General features: G+C 49.0%; 1 protein-coding gene across 6 annotated transcripts in view; it reads right to left on the bottom strand.

The window, feature by feature from the left end:
* The window catches only part of PBX1 (PBX homeobox 1), a 325,769-nt gene that overhangs the window by 267,111 nt on the left and 46,859 nt on the right, over window positions 1-11,799 (bottom strand). The gene's annotated exons all lie outside the window — the stretch shown is intronic.

The raw sequence follows: 11,799 nt of genomic DNA, 5'->3' as shown, positions 1-11,799 counted from the left end.
GGGCCCAGGTCATGATCCTGGAATCCCGTGATCGAGTCCCGCGTCGGGCTCCCTGCATGGAGCCTGCTTCTCCCTCTGCCTGTGTCTCTGCCTCTGTCTCTGTGTTTTTTTATGAATAAATAAAATCTTAAAAAATAAAATAAAATTTCCTAGACAAGGAGAAAACAAAGTACGGAAGTCTCTTCCTCTCTCCCGACCTAACACATGGTTGCACATGGGTGCACCCTGTCCCCTGAAATCCTATCCCACCTCCTCTCCGGTCGTGCTTATGGAAAAAACTGCAGGCGGCCCATTAGAATTACCTGGGGGCAACATTTTTCTATTGCTCACCAGGCCCTTTATTAACACACTGCTAGATGTCTCTATCTGTCTGCACCCACTGCGTTAGTGATGATCATCTTATGTGTAATGGGGCAGGTCTGACCTCCGGAGATTACAGGCATGCTAGGTGCAGAAAAAAAGAGAAGGAAAAGGGGCAGTATTGACAAAATGGCAATGGTGTGTACGCAGGACGAGCGCATGTCAGCGTGTGTGCGAGTGCACACCACCAGTGTGCAGGGCGTGCAAGGTGATCTCGGATAGCCAGTTGCGCCTGGCTTTCAGATTTCATGGAAATGTTTCTCCAAGTGGACAAGAACAGGATTAAGTATTCAGTGTAGGACAGTGGCAAGCATATGGTGGGTAGGAACTTGGAGGAATCTGGAGAGAGGACATAAGAGTGGGTGCAAATCAAGGGCCGAATTCATCCTGAGTACTGAAGAGCTTGGTCCAAGTGAGCTGGGCCTTGGTCTCAGGCTGAGGGTCACAGGTCTCAGAAGAGCCAGGTGAACCTCACTCCTCGACTCGCCACGGCGTAACGAGCTCATCGAGAACTCGGGAGTCTGAAATGCCCCCCAGTCTTGCAGCGCAGAAGTCTCTCTGGGCTGATTTCTGCGGATCTAAAATTCCAGACAGATAAACTGGAAGCATCCGAAGCGCTCACACAGTGCGGCACGGAGAAGAGTGCGTCACAGCGGCTTCCCTGAAACAGCTTCAGCAGGGACAGCTCGGGGAGCAGAAATCGAGGTGTCCGGCGAGCCAAAGTTTTACACACACACACACCCCTCCTATAGGATGCCTTCTCCTCTGCAGTGGTCATTTCAAGATTTCCAGCCCCGCCTTGTCTGTTGGGGGCCACACCTGAAGAAGAGTCGACCCTGCAGCTACAAGTATTAAAGCCACTGTCACAACAGACAAGGAGCCGGGTCAACCTAGATGGCACCTAAATGGACATTTTTCCTGTCCTGTCTGGCTTCTCTGACACCAGAATGAGCGGCCCTCGTAGTGTATCAACAATCCCTCTACTCGGCAGGTCTGTGCAACCGGGGCTCACTCACTGCCTCACTCACGTGGAGCAAGAATCAGTTAGTTGCTTTTATAGACCAGATTTGATATGAATGATGGGGCCTTTCTCTTTGATCCAAATGTCTCATCCTTAAAGAAGATGGAAATAAAATAGTAGAAAATATCTATCCAAATGCCTATTCAAGCATTCTACGGGCAGACACAGGGGTAATCAATCCTCTCTGAGCTCTGAATGTAAATCTTGCATTCCAGAAACGCAGAACCCTTTCTGGGGAGGTCCGTCCATCCATCCATCCCTTTCTCCGTGGAGCTGTTGAGAAACTCCACTGGCCAAACAGGCACCTTGGATGAGAATGCTTCTTAATTATGGCCAAAAAGAGGGACGGTGCACAGGGAGGGATGGCCAAAATTCACGATTATTTTCAACCAGACATCCTTTGTGGCTCATGGAATGAGCACCTAATCCAGCCCAGGACTGCTCAGCCACTGACCTGTAACAGCCTCTGAAGGAGAATGGGTAGTGAACCAGTTTGCACCCAAGGCCCAGTGCCAAACAGCTCCCCAGGCAATCCTTTGCAGTGCTTTTCCACATCCTTAGCAGCCAGACAAATGTCCATAATAGCTTCTGAGAACCTAATTCTCCCCCTCTGAATAGAAGAGAAAAGGAAGGCAAAACATAAAGACAGGAGAAAGGGAAGGACTTTTTTCTTTCTTTCTTTCTTTTTTTTTAAATAAAAAAGATGAATGGAAAAGAAAAAATGTCTTTGGCTTTCCTCCCAAAACCTGAAGTCAATAGCTACCAATCCAATCATACATTCAACAATCTTCTCTGCATCAGGGCCTGGATGGAGGCTGCGGGGATATAGTTGTGGGCAAATTCCTCCTTCACGTCAGGGGTTGGGGAGGTGAAGGTGGGAAGAAAAGAGATTCACACACACATACATACACAGATGCAGACATGCACATGCAGACACGCAAGCATATGAGCTGGTGAGAAAACCTAAAGTGATAAGGATTATTTTTTTAAAATATGGAATTTTATTGCTTGCATAACAATAATTGGAAGTAGCTAGAACTGCACCAGCAAAATAGAGCCTCAAAAGAGTGACTTATGAGAAATCCGCTTTAATGAAAAAAAATAAAATAAATCTGCATCGTGGGTCTTTCTGAGCTTATTCAAAGTACCTGAATACAAAGGTTTCTCTAAAGTAGTTTATGCTTTTCTATAAAAATCTGCCTGGACGGGCCTGCCTTACCAACGAAACAAAAGTAAACTTCCGTTGTGTCTCTATAATAATGATCACAAATTCCAAATGGGGAAAATCAGACTCGGTGGGGACACCTGACCACGGAGGAAGAAAAGAAAGAGCTCTCCTGTCCTCTTAACACCAGAAACTGATGTAGGGAAGCGTCTTCCTCTGTCCCACCCCCACCTTCCCGCGGGGTGCTCCCTGGATGTGCTCCCCCCTCACTCTGTCTGGCTCTCTGTCCACCAAGCACAGCTGAGGTGCCAGGGAACCTCCGAGAGGGCTGGCACTTTCGATGGAGACAGCACCGAGCAATGGGGATAATAACATCGCTTACCTCCCGGGCCTGGAGTAAGAGCTGACTGGGATGTTTAAAAAGTGCCATAAGATATACACGAGAGAATCACGAATAAACAAAGCTCAACAGAATGCTGGATCAAGTATTCTAAAAAACAAACAAAAAAACCCACAGTCCACCTGAGCTTTCCCTGAGATGTCCCGGGTACCTGCACTAGGATTTGTCTGGACCCTAGAAAGCATCCTGGATCTCCCTCGGCATCTAAAGCAGAGGGATTTTTTTTTTTTTTAAACCTGACAAAATTAGAAGATCCATAGCTCGCCTTTCAGGGATTGCTTAGTTTCCAGAAATTGCATGCGGGACAAGACAATGCCCAGGTGTACCGAAGTTCATTTTCTGGGGAGAGGGCTGCAGCTTTCATCAGACGACACAGAGACATGTGACCCAGAAGACGCACCCTGCTCCTGCTCCTGCTCCTGCTCCTGCTCCTGCTCCTGCTGCCAAGGGGCAGGTCTGAGACTGGGCCCCCAGGACCCTGATCATGGAGGAGTTAATACTTCAAGGGTTTGGGAAGAAGGCATGCACCGCCTCTCCAAGCCAGCTGGTCCTTCAGGTCATTTGGAGCCCTCCCCACCGATCCCCCCAACCCCCCCACCCACCCACCCACAGCCCCTTAACTGAATTATCCAGTAAGCCTCTGCTTGAAAGATATTGTAAATAGCTCCAACAGAGTGCACTTTGGGGCAGCTTCCAATTAGCCTTCACTTCGCTCCTTTTTCTCCCTGCCAAATCTGTGCAGTGAGTATCCAACACCCCGCCCTCCACTTGGCTCTGGGCTTAGGGCAAGGAGGAGACACGTCTGTGATCAAGCCGGTGGGCGTCAGCTCCAAGGTGTTCACAGGTCCCACCTGAAAGCCGAAGAGGGGAATTCAAAGTGTTTTCAAAAGGGGTGCGCCCGGCAGTGCAGTGGCAGCGGGAGTTTCCTTCTTTTGTTTCTCTCCCTTTGGCCTAACCCTAACTTTCCCTGCTGCCACTTAATTATCTATGATCATTTTACCCTTTTCTCTGCTTACTGGCTGATTATCTCCCCATTTCATTTGAATCCCAGTGGAGATACATCCGAGCTAAAAACAAAGCTGATGGCCAATTAAAAGGTAAGTGCCTTATGGTAAAAGCCAGAACATTATACTTCAATATTCATAATTAGGTAGCTTTTGAATGACTGAAGAACAATGCATGTCCATATATGGGGGTAATCAGGGCACCTATATTTTGCAATCCAAATCAACCAACGTCTATTTAACTGATTGCTGGGAACTACCTGCTTCCTTATCGGCTGGCTGAGAGCCTCAGAACTTCATAAATATTAGAGATGTAAAAGACCATGGAGTTCCTAATGTGTTTATTTTAGTATAATGAATTTTTCAGGCAAGTGAGAAGAAGAAGAAGGAAGAAAGAAGAAAGAAAAAAAGAAAGAAAGAAAGAAAGAAAGAAAGAAAGAAAGAAAGAAAGAAAGAAAGAAAGAAAAAGAAAGAAGAAAGAGAGAGAGAGAGAAAGAAAGGAAAGAAAGAAAGAAAGAAGAAAGAAAGAAAGAAAGAAAGAAAGGAAGGAAGGAAGGAAGGAAGGAAGGAAGGAAGGAAGGAAGGAAGGAAGGAAGGAAGGAAGGAAGGGAAGACCCTACTGATTTTGGCAACCCTACTATTCTTCAGAAGTCACATCGAAATATTACGGAGGACTAGAGCATAAAGATTATTCACTTGGGTTTCATTTTTTTAAGTAAAGTAAAATTTACCTTTGCCTCCCATTTATTTTCCAAACTAAATCAGAACACCAAAGTTGCCTGGGAAGTTGGACAAAGCTACACAGAAATAAAGGAAAAAGTGAGCGATGAAGTAGGATAATCATCGACAAGATTCAAGCAATCTTCAGGATTCCCCCGGAGAAAGTTGGGGACTGCTGCAGACCCTCTCAAATCCATCCAATGTGATTATTCTCCCAGTAGAAAGTCGGTTTAGAATCTGCTCTTGGGGGGGACCTGGTGGCTCAGCGGTTGAGCGTGGGCCTTTGGTTCAGGTCATGATCCCAGGGTCCTGGGATGGAGTCCTGAATCGGGCTCCCCTCACAGAACCTGCTTCTCCCTCTGCCTGTGTCTCTGTCTCTGTGTGTGTGTCCCTCATGAATAAATAAATAAAATCTTTGAACAATTTTTTTTAAATCTGTTCTTCGAACTTTTAAATGATGCTTTCAAGTGCTTATTAATAACGCAGCTAATTTGGGGAGGAAACCAGGGTGTGAAAGGGGTGCTTCTGTCTCACTCGGGGAGTTAAGACAATATCACTTTACAAATTCAGAGCAACGAAAGGCCAAAGAAATGCTCACAGTCAATAAGCAAACCTTTTCTAGAAAAGAATCTCGGGTGCTCAAATCTCTGCTCCTTGCAAATGCTCTGTCCACTGGGAGGCAGCATAGGCTGTTGGAAAGAGAAATGGGCCGGAGCCCAGAGATCTGGGTTCTAGTTCCTGCTGGGTCACTGACTTGGGGTGTGCACTGCGGCGGGCAACACAATCCTAGTTACAAAATTAGGACAAAAATAGAAAATGAGACCAGAGATGTGGGAAGCCTCCAGAGGTAAAGGTGTATAACCTGCTGAAAGGAAATCCACACATGCAGAAGTTTGGGGAACGTGGAGACGGGTCCTTTTGGTTCCCAGTGTCTCTCCCTTGTTGGGCAAAGACAGCGTGACTACAGAAATTTAAAATAAATAGCAAAGAGCAACTGCACTTTAAGGCAGCATTTGCTAAAGTGTGTTTCTAAGAATCCCAGTCCAGGGAGAAGGTCCCCAGGTCAAATAAATTCCCCGAAAGGCAACTACTCCCCCACCTCCCAGGCCCCTCCAGGAGATTTACAACTCGCATTAACATATTAAAGCTCCAAGAAGCCCAGTCATTAAAAGAAAGCTCTTTAACTCACCATGGCCCAAACTCAACTTGAGTGGGCAACCATTCCTCACGGGCAAACCCTAAAACAAATACCAGGTCCAAGGAACTCACTATCAAATGCTATTGTAAGCTATTAAAACTGGCAGTCATAGCTCTTCCCCGGTTGGAGAGACAACATTACTGAACCACCATCCACGGTCTTGGGTGGCTGGTCAAGTGCTTTGCACCGTTTTATCCACAATCCCCTCCTTATTCTCTATGATCAACAACATGCATTTGGGAGACAGCTGGCCAAGGTGAAAGGTTAATTCTATGGCCATGAAACTCAGCCCGGCTAAGAGACTCATAGGAGGGTTGAACCTTGTCACCTTGGCCCCATTAGCTCTAACCAACCGAGCTGACTAGCCCCGGACATTAGCCTTAGTTATAATCTCTAAGGGAAATAAAAATGGAAAGGCACCAACATGGGGCCTTTGGGCGTATAAGCTTCAGGATTTTTTTTTTAATAATATTTGAGATGAAAGTATGCTATTCTGCCCATAACAGGAAAGAAACAGTCAAGAAGTAACATGATATGACCTCTGGAGCTGGACCCCGAGTGGGTTCAAATCCCGGCTCTACCATTTAACAGCTGTATGACCTTGAGCAAATTACTTCACTTACTTGAACCTCAGTCTGAAAAATCTGTAAATTAGGATAAATCTATTCCATTCCTTAAAGGATTATTATGAGGATTATGTGAAATGATTTATGTCAATGGATTTAGCACTTACGCCTAGCACATGAGAAGTACCACTAAATACGCACTTTATTATTACCACCCTTAAAAGGACCCAATCACCTAGAAAAACGCAACCCCCTCTCAAGTTAGTATGAAGACAACATAATTTGTGATTTTTTTTTCCTGCTGAATAAAGTATTTTTACCTTGTAATTCATCGGAAAATAGGCCTCCTTAAACCTTTACCGAAATTTTCAGCCTGTGGTTGAGATGGCCCGGGTCAGGATTTCTGTCCTTGAGCACAGATTTGTAAATTAATAATTCCCGTAGCTACAAAAAAAATATGATTCAGCTAACTGAAACTCATTACACTGGTTTACTCCCAGGAATGTATTTCTCAAGGGAGATACACCCCATATAATGCTAAATAATTGCAAGGTATCAGTATCGGGGCTAACCTAGTGCTTCCCACCAACACCCTAATAGATCAGTAAACCGAGTTTCCTACTAGTCTGAGGCCCAGGAGGAGAAAGGGAAGGAGGGAGGGGGGAACCCAGGGGTGCAGGGAGTGGCAAGCAACTTGGAGAATGGACACAGGCACTAGAGGGCACAGGGCCGGAGCAGCTTGCCTGCTGGACCAGGCATGGATGGCTGCATCAAGAACTGGCCCAGACCTGTTCACATGCTGAATCAGCCTCAGGTTTGGAGAAGAGCCACCGAAAAGTTTACTGGGAGTCACACGGCAACAGCTGCAGAGGCCAATACAGAAAGAGACTGAGCCAGCCTTCTGATCCCGGCCCCATGGCTCCTGTCACCATATTCACATGGTCCTGGGTTGGTCACCTCAGGACACCCCGGTGCAAAGGATTTTCATGGTGACCGCCTGGAAGGCACCGTTGTGACCAAACACAATAACCCTTCGCCTCCCCAGACTCCTGGCTCTTAACCTCTGAGACCTTTCTGGGCATATCCAGCCTGGGGAAGCCGGATCCCAAAGTCGAGAGGGTGTTATGGTCACTGTGGGCTCTCCCTCCCTTACCTTCTTCTACTCCACTCCTCCCCTCTCATGACAGGTCATTTGTAACTGTCTCGTGGGTTTTATTTCCTCGTGGTGGGCACAGTTCAATGCTGTTCTAACTAACAGAGTCCTTGTCCGGCAAACAAAACCACACAAAAGTCAGCCTGGCTCCTCTGGCTACGTTTAGTGACCGCTTCACGTCACCGCCTTGTCGATCCAATCAATGGTCCCGTGGTTGGCTGTTAATAAAGCTGGATAAAAACGAATTGATCACAAAAGGGTCAATTTGGTGCCTAACATTTAGAAGGCTAGCGCCTGAACGCTTGTGTTCTGTGGGGAATCAACACCCCTATAAAATCAGGAACATTCCACCTCGACAGTCATTTGCCCGAAAGAAGGGAAAATTATTCTAGAAATATGTTATTGATTCATTATTTTTATATTAGGCCAGAGAAAATTAAACAGAGAAAAACATTTTTTTAAAAAAGAATGAATTAGTGGTTTTTTTTTTAAATATGAATTTTTTTAAAGATTTCTTTATTTATTCATGAGAGAGAGAGAGAGAGAGAGGCAGAGACACAGGCAGAGGGAGAAGCAGGCTCCATGCTGGGAGCCTGACGTGGGACTCGATCCCAGGTCTCCAGGATCCCGCCCTGGGCCAAAGGTAGGCGCCAAACCGCTGAGCCACCCAGGGATCCCCTGAATTAATGTTTTAAAAAAAAACCTCCTTGTGGTTGTTTGAAAGATTATCTCGGCCACAAGGAGAAGTGGAAATAAACTGGTCAACAGGACCAGGCTAACCCACAGATTGCTAATAAAAGGAAAAGAAGTGAGTTCCAACTGCATTCTTTTTCTTATTTTACACCATGGGTTGGTTACTCCACGCAGAAATTGTGTCCACAAACTTTGGCTACGTGAGAAATAGTTTCGAAGAGTCCTCACCACCAAGGAATAACGGGAAAAGTTGAATGCGCTTACGGAGTCTAGCTGACATGAGCGAGGAAGCCAACCTGAGCCACCAACTCATGGTCATGCCCTCCCAGACCCGTCCATCGTCACTGTGTGCCTTCTAACGAAGCCCAATGTCGATTTGCCATTTTTATGAGCTGCTTCTAGGTTGCCAGGGGTGAAATCGGAGGCAGAGCAAAGTAGCAGAGCAGACTCTTCATCCGCCAGCTGGCAAAAAGCAACGACCTAGGTAGCAGGCCATGTTGGAGGGACCAGAAGTCACCTGTCTACAGAACAAGAGAGACGGGGAAATGGGAGAAGGGATGGGAGCCAGAGGGAAAGAAGGAGAGAACAGACCAGAAAGGCCCAACTGAAGAAAAAAGAGGTGTCTACGGGCTGACCTGACTGTGTGAGCTTGAAGTTCGAAAGGCAGCATGGCTGGATACGAGAAGAACCCCTGTCCTAAGACCTGCGTCCCAAGCCTTCGTCCTGTTACAGGACTGTGCCCTTTGGTCAAGGCACGTAACTGCTCTTTGCCTCACTATGCCCATATATAAAATGAGAGGGCTGCAGTAAGTGGTGGCCAAACTACACGGACCCTCTCAGCTGGTTGTGCTTTTGCATTAACAGGGAGGGCCCAGCCATGGAAGGTCCCCAAGTGGAGGAATAACAGGGTTGCACCTTGCTTCCTGAGTGTTCCGGAGGAACTGTTCACGCTTTTGCTTTCCCCCATCAGACATCCCACAGGAACATCCTGGAACGGTTATCCTTGGGAAGTTAATGGATTTTACTGACTCAATCCTACTCCTCTGGCAAGGCGAGGAGTACCTGCCAGGTCTTCCCAGGGTTGGGTGCCCCCTGGGATCGCTACCACCCCAGGAGAGAGAACCTGGAGGCTCTGTGCAGCCACAGCCCCCGGGGAGAGTCCAGCATGAGACCAGCACATGCTCTGCAGTCATCCTGACTCAGATGAAGCCTCACATGGGATCTGGTTTCTTTGTGTCCTCCCCAAGGTGACCTCACCAGAGACAGACGTAAGACAAGGAAATGTATATCACTGTCACCAAAAAAGTACTTATTTGTCCATTTATTTAAAATATGGCGAGGCGACTCGGTCAGTTAAGCATCTGACTCTTGATCTCAGCTCAGGACTTGATCTCGGGGTCGTAGATTCAGGCCCCACAATGGGTGTGGAGGCTACTTTAGAAAAAATATATATATATGGAATGCTAACTGGATCACAGGCACTGTGTTAACGGGGGGGGGGGGGGGGGGGGGGGGGGCTCGGCTCGGGGCTGTCACATAATCCACACAGTCCTCGAGGACAGCACAGAGATCCACACACCACCTACGGGGACTCTCAGGAGGAACAAGGGGACGGTAGGCACAGCTTTACTGCATGACTGATATTTGAGCTGGTCCTTGAAAAAAGAAAAATTTGCCAGGTGGTGCGGAGCCGGGGAAGGCACTGGCCACAGAGGACACGGCGCTGCAGCGACGCAGCAGCAAAGGGTGTGACCTGCTCTGAGAATAGTGACAAGTTCACTGCAGTTGGTATAAAACGCTTCCCTTGACAGCCCAACGCGGCTTTCGGTATAAATATCTAGGTGATGGCCTCAGAGGGCTTGCCTGCAGGTCTGGTAACAGAGCAGGACAGGTCAAAAATTGGAACACAGGACGCCTGGGCGCGAGCCACTTAAATCTTCTGAGGTTGACCCAGAAAGAGGGACCTGGGAAGACAAAGTACACTGGCAATTGGCAAAACCACTTCTGGAAGGACTCTTTAAAGGAAGTCCTCTACTCGGCAAGCACTGTTGGGAGCACTCTGTGTACACGAACTCATGTCATGTCCCCAAAGCTCCTGTGGGGTAGGGCTAGTAGCAGTCGTCCTGCGGGACAGAGCAGGAACAGAGGCAGAGGTCAAACACCCGGCCCAGGGTGAACCCATCAACTCACTAAGGACAAGGGCCAGGCTTGGGGAGCCAAGGTGGACGTCAGCTCCAGTCTCCTTACCGGCTCGCGAGGCACCGGTACGGGCCCCTGCAGAGAGCCAGAGGGACCGGGTGGACGGGACAGCGGTGGGACAGGCCCGACCATTCCCTACCTCTTCCCGACCCAGGGCAGTGGGTGCTCCCACCCATCTCCAGCGCCTTTTGGTTCAACCCAAATGTGAATGCAGAAAGGAGACGCTCCTGAAACTTTTAGGGTACAGGTAACCGACCACAAAAGAAGGTGACGGGCAGTAGCTTGATGGGAGGGAACCCCCAGGCCTGTCGGCTCCCCACCCAGCAGCAGCGTGGCCAAGGGCGGCCACAGCCCAAGCTGAGCAGGGGAACTGGGGCAGCCGGGAAGACAGGCTTGGTCACCCCAAGAACGCCCCACACCCCACCCCATCCCAGCTGCCACCACAGGCCCCTCTTCCCTCTCTCCGGTCACTTCCTCTGTTCAATCTCCACCACTGGACCATCAACGGCCAGGCCACCACCGTAAATCAAGACAATGGCAGGGGACCCCAGGCAGACAGGGGCCAACAGGGTCCGACAGCTCGAGGGGGGCAGCTCCCAGGCCTCCTTCCACCAGAGCACTCCCCAACACGGACAGGCTGGCTTAGTTAGGCCCCAGGAGGTGGAAGGGGCGAAGCAGGAAAAAAAGAAAGCCCCGCTGCTCACCTCGGACTCCCAGGCCCAGCCCGGGTGCTACCCCCCAACACCCCCCAACGCCCCCCCCAACACCCGCCTTCTTGAACTAAGAGCCCATCTATTATACCACGCCATGGTTCATTTCAGCAAAAATCAACCAGCATTCTTCTGACCTGGGGCAAAACATTCCCTCATTGAGATCCTGAAAAATAACATTACATCATGGTGCCCGTGTCAGGTTTATAAATGGGCCAGGGGGAGGCTGGGGTGTAACCTGACACTATCAAAACACTGGCCCTCGGAGAAGAAAGGAGGCCATTGTTGCAGGCTGTCAGCTCCCCTCTTGCTGGAGGTAAAGTGGGATTGCGGGAAATGTTGGTGGGAGGCCGGGCGCACTGCAGGCCCCGGCTCACTCCAGCTCCCCAGTCCCCGGGCTGTCCCGTCCCCAGGGGCTGTCCCGTCCCCAGGGGCGCGCCACCCTCCCTTCTCTTCCCTGGGCAGAGTGGCCCAGCTGAGTCATTTTTATTCCCATGCCTCAAAGCAGTTAGGTAAAGGTTGGCAAATCCAGGGGACAATCTGATCCCCAGCCACCGCCATCCCCACCCCCGCCCTCCCCTGTCCACCCCTGCCCACCAGGAGGCCGGCT

This window comes from Canis lupus, chromosome 38 (assembly GCF_048164855.1).
Source record: "Canis lupus baileyi chromosome 38, mCanLup2.hap1, whole genome shotgun sequence".
Taxonomy (NCBI): domain Eukaryota; kingdom Metazoa; phylum Chordata; class Mammalia; order Carnivora; family Canidae; genus Canis; species Canis lupus.
Note: the sequence above shows the minus strand (reverse complement) of the source record. Positions and strands in the feature narration are given on the sequence as shown.